At 47.8% G+C, this 21,617-nt stretch overlaps 1 long non-coding RNA gene across 2 annotated transcripts in view; it reads right to left on the bottom strand.

Annotated features, from left to right (window-relative positions):
- LOC124527035 (uncharacterized) overlaps positions 1-21,617 on the bottom strand; it is a 46,318-nt gene that overhangs the window by 7,242 nt on the left and 17,459 nt on the right. Inside the window, exons 3-6 of one of the 2 annotated variants that reach the window (XR_006965789.1) lie at positions 15,507-16,075; positions 8,031-8,269; positions 7,199-7,328; positions 4,808-4,908 (exon numbers count right to left, since the gene is read on the bottom strand). This is a non-coding gene — a long non-coding RNA (uncharacterized LOC124527035). Of the gene's footprint in view, positions 1-4,807; positions 4,909-7,198; positions 7,329-8,030; positions 8,270-15,506; positions 17,890-21,617 lie in introns of those variants that run through there. The other variant, XR_006965788.1, reaches the window with a different exon arrangement.

Raw genomic sequence — 21,617 nt, 5'->3', positions numbered from 1 at the left:
ATGTCTCGTCTTTGCTTCCGTCTGTTTTTGGTCCTGTGCTCAGGCACACTCCACATGGTGGCAATATGGCTGGTCACAACCCCAGAGTAAATGAAAACCCATTTCTTCTCTAAATTTTTCAGAAGAGTGCTGGCCTTATCTGTTAAGGGTCATTATTAGTTAACAGTTCAGGTAGCTGGAGGGCAAGTAGGCTCTGATTGACTTTGGTCCAAGACCATCCCAAGAGCTGGGGGAGGTCTAGGGATTGGGGTTGGAGAGGGTATAGCTAAAGGAAAAGGGGGTGGCCCTGTGACCAAAAGAAGGGGGATTGATGTCCATGGAAAACCAACCAAGTGTGTCTTTAAAACATTTTCAGTTTTAAAAAGTCAAACAGGAATAGCCTATTTACTAATGTTAAAACCAAGGAAGCTAATGAATGTGTTCAGTGTCCAGTTTTTGTTTTTTGTTTCTTTTTTTTTTTTTTTTTGGCCTTGGTCTGAAATTATATCAGCTCGGTTTGAGAACACTGGATATCTCTTGTTGACCAGAAGCTTCTTGCCTCATAAATAATGGAGAGGGTGGTGAATTTCTGATACACTCCATTTAACAATGCTGATTCATTTTAACCTTAATTTTTATGAGATTTTTTTTCTTTGAAACATATTATATTATACATATCATATCATGAGTAATTCTACCTGGGATTGGAAGGCTAGTGTGTGCTCTCAGCAAATAAGAGCTAAATAAACTTGACTGTACTTTTCCAGGCAACGATCATTACTGCCCTACCCTACAAGCGGCTCTCAGCCAATGGGCACTCCCGCTGCACTTTGAGAATTGAAAGTCTTTGGCAACTTGTGTTTTCTTTCCCCAGGACCCTCTCTTCCCACTGTATGTTTTGTGCTCTGGTCAAGAACTTTACCACCTACACCTGAAAGTGTATGGGAGTGAAGCATTGGAGGAAGATGAACAAAGTTGAGTAACTTACTGGAGCTTAAAATGCAAGACTTAAGAGGCCTTCAAGAGAAGGGTCCAGAGTCAAGATGTAGATACAATTAGGCGACTGTGGAAGCTTTTTGACCTTAGGGAGGGTCGGGTGAGTGCACCTGAGCCCAGCAGGGAAGAGCTTGTAATTATAGGTAGGAGAAGCCATGGTCAGGCAAGTCATAGCTTCAGGCTACTGGAAAGAACCAAGAGATCCATTGCCTAGTAGAACCAGAGTTTGGGACCAACCTCTTCCTGGGGCTAAGCTATGACAGTTGTTTCTTCAATTTTGAGGATTTACAAATGTTAAAGAAAAACTTTGTAATTGCTTTATGGAATCATTAGAATAACTCACTCCCTTCAAGTTTTGTTTTTTCTGTGTCAATTTGATTAATGTGGAGCATTATCCTTCACAGTGGGCTTCAGGCGGTGGCTGTGATGGGCTCTAGATCCAAGACGGGAACCGAGGCTTAGAGAACCAAGCACTTCCTAGAATCATTCCTGTCCAAGAATCGACAGACAGCGTGTTGGGGAGGCACCATCACAGGGCCTGCAGTCATGAAGAAGGGAGAAAGTCACACAGGGGGCACTGTGGATGGCTTGTCGTGGGGCGGGTGGTGGGGGACAAGCAGGGAACTCCTGAATCCCTCCACAGTTCACACTGAGCTCAGCGTGAATGAGCACCTGTACTTGCGTTAAACGCTTGTATGAGCAGATGGCCTGTTTGGGATTGCAGAGTAACCAAGAGCAAGGCAGGGACCCAGTCGGTTCCCGAGTCATAGGATCTCTATTGTCTAAACCAGGAAGAGATCCCAGGCATGATTCGTGCGCAGGGTTCTCATTCCACATACGGGGAATTATGGCTCAGAGAAAAGAGGAAGATTTGCCTACAGCTGGCAGAGTTTTGGGATGTTTGTACCACCTCTAGTATCAGGATCCACTAGGAGTGCTGGTTAAAATTTTGATTCTTGGGAGCCATCCCAGACTCACGAGATTAGATGCTCTGGACATAGGCCTGGGAGCCCACATTTTAGAAAGCACACCAGGCAATTCCTAGACACCTCAAGTTTGGTGTCTAGGTTCTGAAGCTGGTCTAAGGTTCTGGTCTAAGGTTCTGAAGCAGATTCGTGGTCGATTTTGAAGATGGGTTCCTGACCACAGGCTCGGCCCTCTCTCTTTGACACCCAAGGCCCCTGGGAGCTGGAGATGTGGGAGAAAGACGGATCCAGAAGGGTGAGTCGGGGAGCTGTGAAGAGTGAGGTTGTGTTTCTAATTCTTCTTGCGATGTGAGAAGGCCGGGATGCCTGTTTGGACTGGATGTAATGAAACTGAACAAATGATTCCTGTCTGCCTGTCAGGCACCAAGATGTTTAAACGTATGTGTCTGGAAACTGTGCTGCTCTTTAAATTCCAATTGCTCATCTGACAGATGAAAAAACACACAAGCTTTTTCTGTGTGTCTTCTTTCTGTCTTCTTATGACAATAGTTCTTCTGTAGTCTCCAAAATGTCATGTATAACAGTTCAACCAATTGGCATGTGCCCCTCCGTGGGTTTCACATCTCCAACAAACCTGATGAAACCCCAAGGGTGGGCCTCCAAATCTGACTTACAGGAATCAATGTGAGAAGAACTGGTTATTTGTATTGTTTTTAAAATGATATAGTTCTTTGCTGATAGTTAAAAGAACACTTACCTCTTGTTATAAATTTGTGTGTATTGTCTTCTATTCCATTGTATGAAGGTTTCTTTTAGCATTTTAGGCTGGATTCCTTTGGGGTGTACCAGGACCCCAGTATAACTAGAGGTCAGTGGCTAAAATTTTATTTTTCAATGATAGCCAAAAAATAGTTCATCAAGTTACTAATGATGGTTAAACAAAAGAATAAAATAGGTTTTCTCTTTAAAAACTCGGCTTGAACGTATATATTTCTATAAAACATTTGACAGGAATTCAGAACAGGGACCTGATGCTGGCCTTGCTCTAAACATGCTATGTGAACTTGGATAAGGCACCACTTTCTCTGGGCCTCAGTGTCCCCCCATGGAGTAAGAGGGTCAGACAGGTGATTTCTGAAGACCTCTCCAGCACTGAAAGTATCATGGTAAAGTACCAGGAGGTTACGAAATATCCCACAGTGTGGGAGGGAACAAATATGTCATGATTTTGTTCCAATTTAATCTGTTTCACATTTAGTATAGTCCAAAATGTGATAGGTCCTCTGTGGAACATAGATGACTCATTTCCTGTCCTAAGTGGGTCTTCTCTGAGGTGTGGAACAGATTCTTCCTTCAGATATCAAGCCAGCTACAGGGGTCGAATCTGCGGGCCTCTGGGCAAATTCTTCATGCTCTTATCTGTGTCAGATTAAGCCCAATAGTCAGTGCGTGCGTGCGCGTGCGCGCACACACACACACACACACACACTCTCTTAAGGACACGACCTTTTAGAAGCGAGATGTTCCTGAAAAGTGTGCCCATCAAGTTTTTATAAACACAGTCACATTTGAGATGAAGTAGAGTTGTTGGCAATTGAAATAAAGACGAGGGTGAAACTTTTTGTAAGGTGACAGATGTCTTTTGTGTAAGTAATTAAGAAGGCTGGAGAAGCCCAGTGTATTTACCACTTCCTCTGGGGAGTCACCTCTGACTATTGTTGATTGCTGGTGCCTTCATTTATCTGCTTTCCCACTAACTCCTGCTCTGCTTTAAGAGCTGGACCCACATGAGAAGGTATATAAAATTACACTCTTAAATCCGCTGATACCTAAAATGTTGGAGCCAAAAGGAAACGTTGGAATGTCAGATCTTCTCATCTCTCCTTTATCATTCATTCCTTTACTTCTTCACTCATTCATTTAAATATCTATTTAATGCCTACTATGTGTCAAGCACTGTGCTAAGCAGAAGACCAAAGTAAGAACAAGGCATAAAAGGCTCCTATTCTCAGAGAATAGGAGTGTGTGGGGAGAAGGGGAAGGCCATGAACAAGTAAACAAAGTTTGTGCTAGTCTATAGGTTAATGGATTGGGGAATTAGAGATCAGGTGGGGAGAGCTACTTTAGATAGGATGGGACAGGCAGAGAAGATTTCTGTAAGGTGATGACATATAAACAGCCCTCTGAAGAATGAGAAGGAGCTCACCAGGGGAATGCTGAGACACGGAGGGAAGACATAGCCGGCACAGGTGGATGGTGGGGGGAGGGTGAAGAACTTCAAAGCCCTAGAGGTGGGAAAGGTGTACACATGGGGCTGGACAAGAGTTATTGCTGTGGGATGCAGGGAAGTGGATGGCTTAAGATTAATGTTAGAGGTGGGTATACAAGACTTGTGTCTGGATTGCACAAGGGGATTGAGAAGTAGGAAGGAAATCAAGGGTGACTTCTTATCTTTTAGCCCAAGAAGTGGGTGGAAGGTTATTTCTTGAAATGAGGAGAAGGCGAAACGCAACACAGCTTTGGGAGGAAATCCAAGAAACCTATTTTGGATGTAATGGCTTTGATACTCTTATTGGACACTGAAGCAGAGATGTTGGAGAAGGCACTGATTCTTCCTGAGAAACTCTCTAATTGTTTCAAAGGTGTTAGCTTTATCTCCTGACCTAGACCAAAATTCCCCTGAGGGCAGGCATGGCTTATATTTCGTATTTCTTCAGACTCCTCCAGAGAGTTCAAAGTGAAAGGAAAGTAAGAACATTTTCATATTCCCATGTTCCAGAATTAGATAGTGCTGGTGTGCTAAGTGTGCTTATACTGGCTCACAAGAGCCAATTGCTAAAATTTCGGAAATGTTGCGAGCCAGTTGTGAGACCGTCCTTGCATTTGGCCATGGTGGGAGTACTCACACATGGAAGTTGGCAAGCTCTGCAAATCGGAACTTTTTTCTTCAGAGAGCCAGGTTATCAGTAAATCACAGTAAGACCCAGAATCACCAACTCAAGTGCCCCTAGAGGAAAGGAAGTTAACATCTGTAAGTACATATTGAATATATATATTCAGGTTATTATAAAACATTCAGTTCTCCTCTCAGCCTCCCCCATAAACATTTTAAGATTCACATGGTAGGAAAGCCCTGATGGACATTTTCCTTGAATTCATACAGCCTGGCTAAAGTTAAAGCCAAACATTCACCTCTAATTAGAGAGAGATGTATCCCCTCTGAAAGAGTAAAGCTCTAAGATGTCAGTTGCTGTTGTAAAGATTCCAGTTCAGTGTTGCTAGATCTTATGCTTTTTCAAGAGAAGCCTAAATTTTAATGAGAAACTTCCCAGCTGTTAAAAGTTGACTTAATAAAAAAAAAAACACACACACACACACAAAAAACAAATCGACTGTGGACCAAACAAAACACTTGCAAAGTCTTCACTGGGCCCAAGGGCCACCAGTGTGCAATGCTGTTTGAAGTTCTTATAAATGGTCATCTGTCTATGGGAGGGGAGAGGGCTTCCCAGAATATGTCAGAAATCAACTTTCCTGTCAACCCTGGCATGTGGGAGCCACTTCAGATTTATTTAAGAAATATTTTTTGGGTGTCTTGGTGGCTCAGTTGTTTTAAGTGTCCAGCTCTTGATTTCAGCTCAAGTCACGATCTCACGGTTCGTGGGATCGAGCCCCACGGTTCGTGGGATCGGGATTCTCTCTCTCCCTCTTTCTTTGCCCCTCTCCTGCTTGCTCTCACTCTCTTTCTCTCTCGAAAATAAATAAACTTTAAAAAAAAAGGAAAAAAGAAATATTGTTTAAGGTACATGTGTTGTACCCCGGCATTGGTAGAGCAAGTGCACATAATTTGTGTCTTTCCCACCTGGCCGTGGGCCCCTCTAGGGAAGCACCATGATCATCACACCTTTGGATCCTCTAAGCAGATAGTACTCAGGACTGCAAATAGGAGCCTGCTATGGAGGGAGCTTGAGAAATATCTTGGCCAGTCTCTTGAGGAAATTGGTGCCCAAAGACCAAAAGTCCCGTGCCCTTGACTTCAGTAGTGAATTAGTGGACTGAGACCGGAATCCAGATCTCTGAATGACAGACACTAGGACTGGAAAGAAATTCTGGTTCTCGGGAAATATTTACTGAATTCATGGGTATGTGAAATAATGATAGAAGAATCTATGGATGTATGAACAAGTGAGTACAGTCTGAACCGACCAACTGGTTTGTAGAATACAGTTCAAAGTAAGAATCGTATGAGTTGGGGCTTGGTTTCAGTTCTTCCAGTAACTACTGTGTTGCCCTTAGGCATGTCCTTTATATTCTCTGGTCATTGACTTTCTTATCCATAAGCTCTCTGGTCTCTTAGTGTTGTTGCAAAAATCATAAGCTAATAGTAATAGTCATAATTATTGAGTGCTGTGTGCCAGCCATTGGGCTAAAAGCTTTACTTAAATTTTGCCAATGCTTACACTAGATCTATGAAGTGAGCACTATTTTGTATTACTACTTTGTATTACCTCCATTTCAGAGATGGAGAAACAGATGCACAGCACTATAAGTAACCTGTCCATGTTCATACAAGTTGTAAGTAACCAGTGGATGCACTTTTAAGAGAGGCATTTCAATCTAGAACTGTAATAGCAATAAAAGCGCTATGAAAAATAGAAGGATGACACAAATGTAGGATCAGAACATTTTGGGGAGACTCAGCACTATTTCCTCCCTAAAACTCTTGGAAAGGATGATGCTTGAGGTTGACATTCTTTTCTGTGTTTCACACTGTAGAATTGAATCAATGTGGAGTTTGGATTCAGTGACCTCTGAGGGGCATTTTAGACTAGTTCAGAGATCTGGTGTCTAGCCCTGTTACTTTTTGGGGAGCCTTGAGCCAATTCTTTCAGTCTGTGTATAAGACTGACTTGAACACATTGGAAGTTCTTTCATCTCTGAGAGTAAAAGGTTCTATGCAGAATTTAATACAAACCTAACACGAGTCAGGATTCTTTTGGGTTGAAAATTATAGAAACCTACCTCCAACCAGCCTAAAGCAAAGAGGGGGATTATTATTTTAGTAATTGAAAAGCTTATGAGTATTCTTGCTTTAGTCTTGCTTTTATCTAGGGGCTCAGAAAATATCATCAGGTTTCCATCTCTCCAGCTCCCTCCATATATGGGCAGAATAGTCATCTGTAAGACTTACATTCTGTCAGCTAAGTAAACCCAACTGCAGGAAAATAACCATCTGCCTTGGAAGCAGAAAAGTCATGGTGAGGCATTACATTGACTTGCTTTTGTCTCATATTTACCTTTATGGTGGTCTTCATCTTCCTGGGACATGGAGACAAGTCCCGGGACATATATTTGCCTCTTTAGCTATGTGGGAAGAGTGTCTTGTGCAGAATACATGGGATGGGTTTCCCACTGAATAAGAACTTTCTGTAAGAGAAGAAAGAGAGCAGGTGCCAGGCAAGTAGAAACACAGAAGTTGACTCCAACCAGCTTCACCTCCCACTTAAAAGGAAGACTGACAGCATGGGCATCCTGGCTCTGAACCTTCAGCTCAGAATCACAAGCTGTGTTGTCGTTGTTTCTCAGTATTAGAAACACGCCTTGTCTCTTGGAAAATTTCCTCCATCTTCAGGGACATTTGGACTCAAACAGGGACATCAGTGAATGTCATGGAGTCATTATTTTGCCTTGTGGTTACAGCTCCTCAGAGAAATATATGCAGCGATGATCTCAACACAGGTAATAAATTAGGAAATAAATGATCAGGCTGGGGCAAAGTTTGTCAGAGCTGTATTAATTTATGAGGACTCCACCAATTAGGCAACTTGGCTAATGCCTCTGATTTAAACTGAATACCCCTGGTTTGTACCGGAGAGGGCTACCTGCCCCTTTGCCTCTTTTAGCTGGCACAAGTAGTTACTTGTGCTAATCAGCACTGAGGGAAAGGGGCAGAGGGCAAAGAGACAGGAAATACCCACCAGCAAGTGATGACAAAACCTCTCCTGTGCAGTGACTCCTACGAGGCTAATGGACAGAAAAGAATTTGATCAGCCCTCCACTCAAAAGCATCTACATTTACGGTTTGGGGACTCATAGCTTGCTAGAGCTTGAAGAATGTTTACACATTACCTAAAACTCTTTTACTTCACAGCTGAAGAACTGAGGCCCGGGGAGGGGAAATAACTTGGTCAAGGTAGTGCTGCAAAGTAGGAGCTAAACTGGAATTCAGACCCAACGGTGCTTATTCATTTTCCAGGCACTCATTCCTGCATGGCAAGTTCCCTTTGGTTTTGCTCTCAGGACTCTGGTAAACAATTTGAATTATGGAAGCTTTGCCCATGAGGAAGCTTCATTTCATTTGCTCTTACCTGCAAAGAAGAGAAGAAGTAGCTAGTGCAATGCCCGAGACTTAAATATTCTTAACTCTCACTTCTTCAAGCTGGAGGGGCGAAGGGATAGCTAGGGACTAGGGACTCCTCAACATTAGAAAATCCAAAGGGGATTCATGAGTTTCTGAAAGGCAGTGAAGGGAGGTAAGTTATGTTTACTTCCCTAAGTATATTTGTGTTTAGTTAGCGTTTAAAGAATGCTAAAGGAGGGGTTTAGGGATCTAAATTCCACTCGGATGTGGGTCTTGATGGGTAATCTCAGCAACCTATTCTCTCTGGGTTTTGGAATTCTCATTTGTAGATGTAGCTGATTCTTTAAGACCCTGGGCAACCTCAAGCTTTAGGGTGTTGGGGGAGGGGTGGTCTAAAATTTTTGCTGCGTTTCGAGCATCACTGTTATAGATAGAGAAGGAACTTCTTAGATGGAAGGTGGCCAACCTGAAGCCAGTCTGTGTTTGCAAATTAACCATCCTCTTTGTTAACCTGGCCCAGTGGAACAAGTACAGGGCTGAGAGTCCAGGACTCAGCTGTGCCTCCCTTTGCCCCATAACCTTGAGCAAATCCTTGACTTTCTCTAGGGCTCTTTTTAAAAGTGGGATTGACGTCTTTGCATGCTTGTCTCATAAGGCTGTTGCATGGAGATAAAGGATATAGTAATACTGAGTTTGCCCTTGGTGACTGAGAACAATGTAAAAACAAGCTGTAGAACTAGTCAGAAGTTCAATGTAGCCGAGACAACACCAAGGGTACTGAAATTGCTTTTTCTCAAGGGCACGTGTTTTCCCAATAATACTGCAAGTTGAAGCAAGGCTTAATAAAATAGCCATATACCCAGTTTGCCTGGGGTAGTCCATTTGCTGTGGTCATCCTGGTATAATTATTGATAATGCACTTTTTTCACTTTCAAAAGTGTCTCATTCTATCCAACCTCTTCATTTTACCTACTGGAGGTAGGCAAGGCTCAGAGAGTGGAGGCTCAGAGAAGAGAAACGACTTCCTCAATTCAGCCAGGGTTTGCCCAGAGCCTAGACTCTGCAAACCCCTTCTCTTTGTACCGGGGACGAAAGGGGAGGGGAATACAGAGTGAGAGAATGGCTCCCTTTGTGTGCTTTCCAGATTCTTGAAGCAACTTCTTAGCAGGAACAGCCCCACCTCTCTCTTGATTTCCTGGAAAGTGATCTGCAATACTGTACCTGCCATGCCTCTGAGGGAGCTGGGGGGGGGGGGCAGGGGGGGATGGAACAAACATAACAGGATCCTGGAAAAGGAAGTTTTTATTCTCTTCTCTACACATAAGAACGACCCCAAGGGGAGAACCGCTGCTTATTAACAACTGGCCCTTATTTAGGCACGTAGGTTTTTTTCTGTTGCTATCATTCATAAAGCACTTTCTGGGTTGTTTTTTTTTTTTTTGATGTTTATTTATTTTTGAGAGAGAGACAGACAGACAGAGCACAAGCAGAGGAGGGGCAGAGAGATAGAGCGAGACACAGAATCTGAAGCAGGCTCCGGGCTCTGAGCTATCAGCACAGCCTGATGTGGGGCTCGAACTCACGAACTGCAAGATCATAACCTGAGCCGAAGTCAGATGCTTAGCCGACTGAGCTACCCAGGCGCCCCTCATAAAGCACTTTCATATTCATAATCTTAATTGATCTAATTCTCACTGCCTTTGGAAATGATCTTGGAGGCATCATGAGTCTCATTTTGTAGTGAGAAAACTAAGACCTATGGAGGCAGCTGGCTTTCTCTAGGTTTTGTACTATGTACAGTTGGGAACAGAGCTTGGTTTCCTGTCTCCTGGCCCAGTATTCCTTCTACCCCTTGCTCCTGGCAGCGTCTACCCTTAGGCATCTTCTAGGAGGAACCTCATTATAGCGAGGTTTTTTTTTTAGTATTCAAGAAACTAAATCCTCTTGGATGAGCCCAGGGCAGATCCACCTTAAATCCTGAATTTGGCTCTGTGTCAAACGGTGTTAGAACACAGTTTGTGATCAACTGTGGGCTTCGTTCTACAAACATCATTTCTGAGAAATTGAGTGTGTGGATGGAGAACAGGGTATTTCATCCTGGGATAAGATTTTTCTCTTTAAAATTGTTGCTAAGATCATGGGGGAATAGAGTCTCACTACAGTACTTAACTCTGCTGTGCTTGCAAATCACTGACCCGACAATTTGCAGAATCCCCATTTCAGAAAGATTTGTTCTGGTTCAGACTGAAGTTCTTTATTTGGAACTCGACACGTCCCAGACTTATAAGAACTCAGCTTAACACGATTTGCAGCTTCCTCCATCATCTGTCTGCCCTAAGTAGGCAGTGATGCAGGGGCAAGGGCTTTGGTGGACAAGAGGGACCCCAGGTGTGGTCTTGATCATGCGTGTGGCTCAGTTGATGGTCAGGAAAGCGACTTTCCTTTTAAGGAGCTCAGTTTCCTCAGCTGTCGAATGTTGAGATTGGATTAATCAGTGCACTTCCAACTTCTAAAGCCCCTGGATACTTTTTTTCTGAGAAAGCTACGGGGACCTTGCCTGTATAAATGGTGGAAGAGGTGGGGCTGAGGGCTCGGAGCCCCTTCATTCAATCCATTCGTGTGGCCTGGTGACTTCGGCACGGATGTCAGTGTAGAAACCATTGGATAATTTCCGAAGGCCCTTTTAGCCCTGACACTGGCACCAAAAGAGCAGTACCGTCTTAGTGACAGATGTCAAGCCCCTGAGGAGTTGCAGTGAGCACGGAATTCATGATGCGGAACGAGGTAGACAGGGAAAGGGGTTGTGATGGCATAATAAAGAGGAGAGTTGGGGGTGGACGTACATGATACAGGTGCCCTGTCCTTTCTAGTTTACAAAGTACTTGCGCATCTGTTGTCTCTTTCGAGCTTGCCCAACACCGGGCATTCAGGTGTTTACCCAACGATCTGGCCTGCAGCACCGATCAGGTGCCTGGTTCGGGGCAGAGCTCAGGAACGCAAAGACGAAGAGGAGACCTTTTCAGCCTCGAGGTGCTCATCATCCATAAAAGAAAAGGCAGGTACACGAGTACTGTAATTGCCAAACAGAAAGGCTCTGAGAGAGGTGCACGCGAACGCTGAGGAGAGGAGAGAAAGACACGACTCGCTTTTCCTGGGGAAGGAGGACTGGGGTCATTCCCTGTGCACCAAGCTCTGACCTCCTGAGAAAACATGGCGCACAGCAGGGGTAGGGGAGGAGTCCGGAGGGCCTGGCCCTGGGGTAGCAGAGGTGAAGCTGGAAGGCAGTCTGGCTCGGCAGGGCTTTGAATGCAATGCAAAGAATTTAGACCCTGTGGCAGTTAGCATCTCTGTTTTCCAGATGAGGAAACAGGCTCACCAAAGTCAGGACCTTGGCTTTAGCCACACGCCGGGGTGAGGGAACTGCGGGGCCGACCAAGGCCTGCGTCCGTCCGGTTGCTCCGTCTGCTACCCTGTGCTGCCTCCAGCAGGCCTGAGCTGAGGCAGGCCCTGCGTGGGAGAGGCCTCGGGGCTGTTTATCCCGTTTGGTGGGACTGGCTCTGGCAGGCCACGGAGGTGGGTGGGGTGGGGGCCGCGGAGGGGAGGAGGGGCCTGACAACAAGGGCTACATTCAAGGCCTGCACTGGAGCCGGCCGAGGAGAATGGAAAGCTACAGTCTGTCGGAGCGTCCAGCCTTGGCAAGGCGGTCGGGGCCTTATAAGGAAATGTTGTTCTCTGTGAGCCAGTGGGGCTGGGACGGAGCCCTGTGCCCACAGGACAGAGCTGCCCTTGTGGCGGTAGGGCTTGGGGGTGCCACCCGCCCCTGCGCTGGGAGCCGGGGCTCTCAATGGGCCACTTCTGCGGGCTCAGCATTCCCTCGCAGCCCCCGGTGCGTGCGGCCCCCACCCCCTCCATGCCCTCCCACTCCCCCCTGCCCTGGGCTGATTGGAGGAAAGGAAAAAAACAAAACAAAACAAAGACTTGGCCAGATCCCAGGCCTCGTTGCTGTTTGATGCCGAATTACCCAGAAAGCAGGCTCAAGGCGAATTCTGTCTCTTTTCCCTGAAGGATGCTTGAGTAAAGGGATCCCTCTTTGCCCTCCTTCCCTACTGCTGCACCCTCGTCCGTCTCCTCCTCCTTGTGACCACAGAACGCCCAGGCCGGGCCCTGTCCTGTGCAGAAAGGCAGGATCCGAGACAGTGGGGAGGAGGAAGCCTTGTGTGGGGCCTTTTTCACGTCCCCACCGGAGGGCACGAGACTCTGGGACACTCCTAGGAGAAGGGCGACTCCCTTCAGAACACCTTACCTGTGCCCAGCAGGCCAGAGGGCCTGAGAGATACAGGAGGGCCAGAGGAAAAACACAGCCGGCCCAGAAAGCAACAACAGAACAGACTGTCAGCATTAGTCAGCTCCTGGAAGGAGTGCCTTGCCACAGTGTGCCGTGAGGGCTGATTTAAAGCATCGATCGCTACGGGATCTCCCTGAACCTGAGATTATGATAGGAGCAGAAAAAGATGCTTAGGGTGGCCTTTAGCTATGCCTATTTGGAGACTGGTAGACACATGAAACCCTGGAGTCGCAAGGAAACAGGTCAGCCAGCCCAGCTCTCCACCTCGAACAAACGTGGCAGAACTGGAGCCAGTCTGTGCTCTCCTAGTGACCGCGAACTTGGTCCCTCGAGTCGGTCTCCAGTATTGACAGGTGACGCCCTGTGTGTCAGCCATGAGGCGTCACCCCGAAGGCAGGCTCTGAGAAGCACACAAGGAACTAAATGCAAAGGAGGAAACGGCAGAAACACAGAGAAGAGGCTCCTCCGGAGGGGAAGAGAGGGAGCTTGCTCTTGACCAGATGCACAGAGCAGTGGACAAGAAAGGGTCTTGCCAAAGGGATGGAGAGATGGCATGTGGGGTGAAGAAAGGCTGAGCTCACAGAGTGACCTCTGAGAGCTGGGAAGGTGGGGAAGTGGCTCCCGGGGGACAGGTGACACCAGCCAGCCCAGGATGGTGGGAAAGCTAGGGGCTTGCTGGGTGGTGGAGAGGCGGGCGGGCATGGGAGGTGTGTAAGGCTGGCGGAGGAGGGAGCTATGGTCGGAAGACAGGTGAGCAGTTTGAAGGCCCTGGATGCCAGAGGGAAGAGGAGATTCTAGTAAAAGACGGCCAGGAGCCACTGGAGATCTGAGCATCGGGGAGCTGTGGCCAGCGCAGTGATTCAGGCAACACGACGTGACAGCACCTGCAGGAATAACGGAGGGAGAGGCGTCCTTTTCTGGCTTCACTGCCTGGAAAGTGCTCCTTCCCCAAACAGAGCTCTGGGGGTCATATTCCCCCGCCCGGGGTCTCTGGACGCCCAGCTAGACCCCAGGATTTCAGGTGCTGTGGGAACAGCCAGTGACCGTTTCCCCCCGGGGACGATTAGGCCTGGCCGCTTTGGTTCATTTCTCCTTTTGAGTTGGCGCGTTTTGTACGCAAAGTCATTCTGTTCAGATGCAGTTAAGAAACCCAGTCTTCCGTCCTTTTTGGCAGAAGGTTATGAAAAAGGACCCTGGGTCAAAGGGCAAAGACACAGGGATGCCATCTCCTCTCCGAGAGCCTGCCCCTCTTTGGGCATCCGCTGGTCTCACACCTGTGCTTGTCACAACCCCGAGAACAGAAAGGGTGGTCTCCTCCCTGTTCTCCAAGGAGCTCCTTGGGGCTCTGGCCCTGGGGTCCGGTCACTCAGGCCACCCAGGCTCCGAAGCAGGACTATGAAGGGGCCTGAGCTTGCTCCTCGAGCCCGGTTCCCGCCTCGTGGTGGTCACGAGTCTGAACTAGAGCAGCTGATGCTCTGAATCTCGGTAGCTTCCCACCAAGTTTTCCTTTACTCCGCAAGGTGGTTGGAGACCCCTGAGGCCACAGAGATACAGTGCCAGTCATGGAACTGGCCACTGTCTTGACCCTCCAGTAGGTAGGGTTCATTTTGAATTTGTGTGCAGTGAGCATGAATTGATTGCTTCCCTTTTAAGGGCACACGTGAGCATTTGATGGTGAGATACTTTCCTGACTCTAAAAAGTGAATTTCAAACAACAAACCTGGATGACGGGGAGGGTCCTATGACACAAGGCAGGACTCTTCCTCTACCTTTTAATTTTTACCACCAGCACTTAAATCATCCGCTAGGCTCAGTCGTCGATTCAGAGAAATGCTGTGAGCAAATTTCCTTGGTAGAGTTTCTTTTCATTTAATTATACCTAACCATTCATCATTCACCCATTATTTGGTTTGGTAATGAGTAGTTCAAAAAAAAAATAGTTAAGTGTAAAGGGAATGCAGTACAAGTCTTCCTCTGACCCTTTCCCCAGCCATCCTGTTGTCCTCCCCCAAAGCAGCCTATGTTACTATTTTCCTGTGTTTCCTTCTCCTCCGTGATGCTTTTATGGAGATAATTATCAAGGACTTTCCTCCTCCAGTACACATAGCTCGTTCAGAAAGATGCAAGCTTGTCCAAACAAAATTCTCTAGGAGTATTTCCTCTCCCAGGCTTGCCTGCTTGGAATGGGGAACCTGATTCTAGATGTCAGATGGACCTCACTTCATCCAGCTGTCTATAGAGTGATCCTTGATGGATGTCCTTGAGCCCAGCACTTTATGATAATGTGCTAAGGATGCCTGAGCACACTCTCTGGAATTAGATTTAAGTACCATCCCCTGCATGACCTTATAGGAAATGAATCATCCAGACCCTGTATTCTGAGTTCAGGTGCCAGATTAGGAAGGCTCTGAGGGGCATCTGCCACACAGGTTGCCAGGGCTAAAGAAAGAGTCTCCATGGGCCATATTTTTCTGGTTCCTTGTGGTCTGATCTGAACTGAAATGCCTGTCACTGATCTAGATCTTTACTGACTGATCACAGAGAAATCTTAGTCTGCGCTTGCTTAACCCGCGACTGGAGCTCCACTAATGCTGCAGCTGCTCACTGATCACGCAGGAGCACTGTCTGGCTCACTGATCACATAGGAGCACTGCCTGGCTCACTGATCATGCAGGAGCACCGCCTGGCTCACTGATCACGCAGGAGCACCGCCTGGCTCACTGATCACGCAGGAGCACCGCCTGGCTCACTGATCACGCAGGAGCACCGCCTGGCTCACTGATCACGCAGGAGCACCGCCTGGCTCACTGATCACGCAGGAGCACCGCCTGGCTCACTGATCACACAGGAGCACTACCTGGCACACTGATCACATAGGGACTCTGTCTTGTTCACGTACCATGCAGGGGCACTATTGTTCACCGATGGTGCTGGAGCCGCATTTCTCTGCTGAAGATCAGGATTCAGCAGCCGTGGCAGCTCTGGTCTGTGCATGTTGGTTGCTGGGAAGGGTTTTAAAGCCTTTTTGGTGGCAAGAGTCTCTTCCTGATCAGAGTCCAACCTGAAAATGGATCCTGCTTTTGCAAGCACAGTGACAGTATCATTAAACATCATCCAAGCAACAGCAGTCTGGAACATCATCATTTAGTCACTTCTTGCCCAATATCACGTGGGATTCACTTACAGAAGGATCTACATGGTAAGTGAGGTAGGAACAAGTCAGCACAACAGAACCATAAATATCTTGATAGAGACAGATGTATGAAATCTAACTGGGTAGGGAAAGCAGATGTAGGTAAGCAGCTGGCTAAGAATACAGGTGTGAACCTACCGAAATATTAAGAAGATAGTATAAAAGATAATATTAAAGAAAAAGTTACCTATGGTCCTTTTGTCACGTGCAACACTTTTTATTTTCCATAGTCCCTTCGATCTTCTTGTTCATATTCCGTGCACATTTTTATACAGCTGCAATCGTATCGCAAAGACTTTTCACAGTCTGTGTTTTGTTTAATATTATAAGCACTTGCCATATTGCTCCAATCTTTATTTTATGGCCATAGAAATACCTTTGTGGCGATTCACCATACATTTCTTGCTTTTACCTGTTGTTGCAATTTTATGTCTCCCGCTGCTTAGCGTGGTGGGTAATTTTGTAAAGAACACCTTAGGATATTTAGCTTTGTGCTTTTGTTGCTTTCGTTAGGATCAAATTCAAGAAGGGAGATGGCTTGGCCAAAGGGTATGGACCCCCTTATGAGGAGCAGCTTTCCCAGGTACAAAGCCAACCGTGACAGTCAGGACTCTCGCCTCATACTGATCTTACTGGCTTGGGGCTCCAAGCCAGCAACTAGCATGTCGCCTGGCAACTGAGCAGGAGAGCAGAGGTTGACAAAGCCCCGGGAGAGACCTGTGACCGCAGAAGCGCTCTACTTTTGAGGGCACACTCTACCCGGGTACCATTCCAGGGGTCTGCCTTATTTGCAAAAAAGTTGTTCATTTGTGGCTGCCACGTAAGGGCCCCTGAACCACCCATTGTTTGGGAACAAAAGCAAACCAGTACTGAGCTCCCAGTTCTTAGACTGTGGTTGCAGTGGGAGGGCTGCGGGAGCTAGGAGGGTGAAAGTCACTGTATTCTTGGTGCAAGGACACTGTGGCCCTCATCAGTGGCACTGCCCATGGGCACAGCCCTCACGGCAGGGTCCTGTTATGTGCAACGCAGATGGCAGCCGAGGCCCTCGGAGATCCGATTTAACTTGACCCAAACTCCGGCGCCGAGCCTTGAGAGAGCCTTGAGTTCAGAGCCCAGGTTCCGTGAGTGCCCACAGGTGTATCATTCAGCTCCACCCAGTGCCCTCTCATCTGAGCGTGCCGACCAGCTCTGCCTGAAGCATTCAAGGAGCAGAGGCCCGTTCCTTCCCTGGTCTTCACCAAAAGCCCCTCGCACCTGGGACTTTGTGAGTTTGGTAACATTACTGAAGACAGAAGGTCTCACAGAGGAGTCTCATCAGAGACTAGGCAAGCTTTTGCTCTCTTCACACCCTTTCCCGTCTATCTTTCTCAGCCTCATTCCTCTCAGCAATAAGCATTCTCTCAGTTCTCCTCAAGAGAGTTCGCCCCCCGCCCCCATATTCAGGCCCTTTCTGTGCCCATGCAGGTGTTTTCTCCAAGTAAATACGTAACACTCCCTAAAAGAATTCGGGTGGGTATGTCTCCCTTTGCTATCAATAACCATATCCTTACAGGAAGGTGAAGGTGGCTGGCGGGGGGGGGGGGGGTGTTTTTTCTGTTTTGTTTTTTTTTTTTTTTTTTTTTTTTAGTGAGATAATTCACACAATGAGCAGTTGTTTACTGAGTCCTTGCACAGATCCCATTTAGGCCTCCCTGCCAAATGGTCAGCTGGACAGGCATCATTACCTTGCCTTACGGGTAAGGAAACCACGGCCCGGAGCAGGGGAGGACCTGTCTGAGGCCACTCGGTTGGTTGCTTGGTGAGCTAGGACCACAGCCTAGATTTCTCCTGCGTTCTGTGGATGGTCCTTTCCACATTGCACTGTCAGACCATCTGCATGGGTGCCCGCACATGGCTTTAACCACGGCAGGCACGCAGAAATGCCCGTTCAGTAGACATTACCGAGCCCCGGCTCTGTGCCTGCCTTCAAAGAGTGTGGTGTGAAGGATGCATGACTAAATTGAAGGACTTGTTATTACCCTGTACCCGGCTCTTAGTTAAAACCAGGGGCGATCTGGGGCGCCTGGGTGGCGCAGTCGGTTAAGCGTCCGACTTCAGCCAGGTCACGATCTCGCGGTCCGTGAGTTCGAGCCCCGCGTCAGGCTCTGGGCTGATGGCTCGGAGCCTGGAGCCTGTTTCCGATTCTGTGTCTCCCTCTCTCTCTGCCCCTCCCCCGTTCATGCTCTGTCTCTCTCTGTCCCAAAAATAAAATAAACGTTGAAAAAAAAAAAAAATTTAAAACCAGGGGCGATCGAACAAATGTGGTATGCACACACAAATGGAATATGACCCGGCCATAAAAAGGAATAAAGTGCTGACTCGTGGTACAACGTGGCTGGGTCGCAAACACATTAAACTGGGTGAGAGAAGCTAGACACAACGGGGCACATACTCCATGATTCCACTTGTATGAAATGTCCAGAAAAGGGAAATCCATAGAGATAGAAAAGAGACTGGTGGTTGCCAGTCTGGAGGAGAAAGAAATGGGGAGTGACTGCTTAACAGGTATGGGTTTTTTTTGGGGGGGGTGGTGCTGAACATTTCTTGGAACTAGATAGAGGTGATGGTGGCACTATAATGTGAATCTACTAAATGCCCCTGAATTGTAGATCTTAAAATGGTTCATTTAATGTTATGTGACTTCCGTTTCAATTTCATTTTATTTTATTAAAAAATTTTTTTTTAATGTTTATTTTCGAGAGAGAGAGAGAGCAATCGCAAGTGGGGGAAAGGCAGAGAGAGGGAGAGGGAGACATAGAATCCGAAGCAAACTCCAGGCAGGCTCTGAGTTGTCAGCATAGAGCTGGATGTGGGGCTTGAACCCAGGAACCATGAGATCATGCCCTGAGCCGAAGTCGGACGCTTAACCTACTGAGCCACCCAGGCGTCCCCGATTTCAGTTTTTTAAAAAGGAACACCAGATCAACAGACAAACCCAGGTGTGAACTTGCCCGCCCTGCACTATACCTCCTTGCTGGGTTCCAGGTCCTGATGTTCGCTCATTGGACAGGGAATGAAGATGTGCAGACTCAGTTGTCAATTCTGTGACTTATTAGCTATGTGGCGTTAGGCAGTTTACGCTTCTCTCTGGATCTTAGCTTCCCAATCTGCACGATGGGGAGATTGACCCAGATTTTACCCAAAGTCCCTTCCAGGAAGGCCTTCTGGGATCTTGAGGACAGAAAGGGGGATGCAATCCAGTGAGGGAAGGGAGGCACTCTCTGAACTTCTTTTCAACCTTTCTCTTCTCAGCTAGTGGGCTGCAGTGGCTTTTAATTTCCTCTGTCCCCAGGCACCAGAGAAGCAGTCACACAGATTACAGCTTCGGCTTCTGACCTGGCTGGCGCTGCTGGGGCTCCCACCATGCTTCATTGAGCAGTGTGAGCCCCTTGGTAATCCTGTTAAGCCACCGGGGCAGTGAGTCATTTCAATACCACCCAAACACCTTCCTGTCGTGTCCTGGCAAGGAGAGGAGCTCCAGCCAGAACGTTAAGACTTGACCTGCAGCAACATTCTAAACATAAATTGGAGCTTTTAATTGGGTTGTGACTTGGAAACCCATCATGCCTTAATCAGTGCTCGAAGAGGGCAAGCTGTACTCTTGCCTTCACTTATCACCCCTTTTCCGAGCCCCTGGGATATCCGAGGCATTGTGCTAAGCTTCAGGAATGCATAGATATATCATAGCCACTGTCTTCAAGGAATTCAGCGTCTCCTCGGAGAGACAGACTCATAAACAGAAGGGAAATGTAACATTACAAGAGCAGCAGAGTAAGAGTGTGAAACCAAACAATAGGTCCAAAGAAGAGAAGTGTTACCACTCGGGGTGCAGAGTGAAGGGCTGGGGAGGAAGGGTCAAGGAAATCTACTGGTGCAGTGACACCTAGGCTGAGTTTGGAAGGATAATGGAGGCTTTCATGTTCCAGTGGTGCTCTAAGGGAGTGTGATGTTTAAAGTGGTCTGCCAGAGTGAGGATAAGCATTTTATCCCTGTTGATGTTTGCTAGTGCAAGATGACAATAAAAAGAAGGCTAAATTTCAGTTAGTTTATTACTGACTTTAACTCCCTACCACTGTACCCCCTTATTGCCTACACTGGGTTAGATTGTCCCGCCCCACTACTACCTGGCATACAAGACGGGGAAGGGCGTTTGAAGCAGCTGAAACAGCACACGCAAAAGCACGCAAGGGTGAAGCTTCAGAACGTGTTAATGGAACGGCGAGCGATCAGTCTGATGGGGCAGGGGATATTGGAGGAGGGCTGGAGAGGTGAAAAAAAAAATGAAGCCTCATTCCTTGAGGGCCCAAGATACGGTGTTAAGTCTGGGTTTTCTTTCAGAATGTAATGGGGAGCCATAGAGGGTTGTAAGCATGTGTGCAGTGTAATTGACTCCGTTGTTGAGGCAGCATTTGACAGCTGAGGACAGATGGGATGGGAAAGAGCAAGGAGGAAGGAGAGGTCGGGAATCCCTTGCCGTCACCTGGGGGAGAAAGGATGAGGTTTCTGCCAAAGCTGGGCCATGAGGGTGGGAAGCAGAGGAAGGGCTCAGGAGATACGTAGAAGTTAAACTCTGAAAGCGTAGGGTCTGATCAAAGGTATAGGTGGGAGAAGGAGGGTCTAAATGGTGACTTGTGCTTTTCTCCCCAGGAATGATGTCAGAGTTGGAGGCATGTTTGGGACCACCCACTAAACTGTCTTTGTCACTCACTCGACTGTCCTTATAACCCAGAGAGGTGCTGGGTACTTACTACCCAAGCTGCTGAGTTGAGGGCGGAGTCGGTGCGAGGTCCCAGCTCCCTAAATCCTCAGCCCTCCAGGGCTCTCTCGTTGACCGTGGCTGCCCTCCTCTTGCCTTGGCTCTGCCCTGCACCCCACCTCCGCTGACTGAGCCCCGCTCTGGACAGAGGAGGCCTGAGTTCCTGCCCTCACACCGTCCTCAACACAGAGTGACCACCAGGGACACCCGCCCTTCGCTGAGTCTTTGTCTTCTCATTGCCAAGTGGAAGGCCTGCAGGTGCGGGCTTCTCTATTTTCTTCTCTTCCTTTCCGGTTTTTGACTTTTGATTTTGCTTTGTTCCCTTGCTGGTTCCTCTTGCTTTACGTTAGGCCTGCTTCGCTCCTTTGTGCATGCCTATCTGGATCTGAGGGCATTTGTGCCTGGGAGTCCCTGACTTAGAGCTCCTCTGAAGCCTCTCCGTCTTCTGTCAGCCGGGCTCGTCCGGGTAGAGATCCGGTCTCTCGGAGCTGTACTCCCAGGGCTGGGCCACCACCCTTCACCGGCTCACAAAGCCTGCCTCTTTCTCGTCCCTTGCTCTCCCTGGATTCTCTGCCCCTGGAGCCAAGTCACCAAATATGGATGTTGTGCATCATCACCGTGTCTCCCGGGCCCAGGCTTGACTCGGGTCACATTTTTTTCAGAAGAAAACAGCAGTGGGGCCTGTGATCTAGGGAGACAGGGTCCTCGCCATGGGCAAGCCCACCTTGCCTGTTCCTTTGGGCTCACAGTGTTGTGGGTCAGGTGCCTTAGGGGCAGAGCTCCAAGAGAGAGGGCAGTTCAGGTGGGTTTCCCCATCAAACCCTCCCCCTCTGCCTTCTTCCCTTCCCTGACCAAGTGGCAGGAAAGGAGGGAGACTCGGAACTGCAGGGGAAGAGTTGGGGACCCGCGGAGGCCCTCGGACCACCCTTCCGGCCACTGCCAAATCCCCCATGTGGCTTTCCTGCCCTTTAGTCTCTTAGCCTTCCTTTGACTGCTTCATACCCTTCAAGTGTGACTGTGCA

The sequence above is a fragment of the Lynx rufus genome, unplaced genomic scaffold (assembly GCF_022079265.1).
Source record: "Lynx rufus isolate CCGP_SWC_20201006 ecotype Redwood Valley unplaced genomic scaffold, mLynRuf1.p SCAF_5, whole genome shotgun sequence".
Taxonomy (NCBI): domain Eukaryota; kingdom Metazoa; phylum Chordata; class Mammalia; order Carnivora; family Felidae; genus Lynx; species Lynx rufus.
This window is presented reverse-complemented; position numbering and strand designations above follow the sequence as displayed.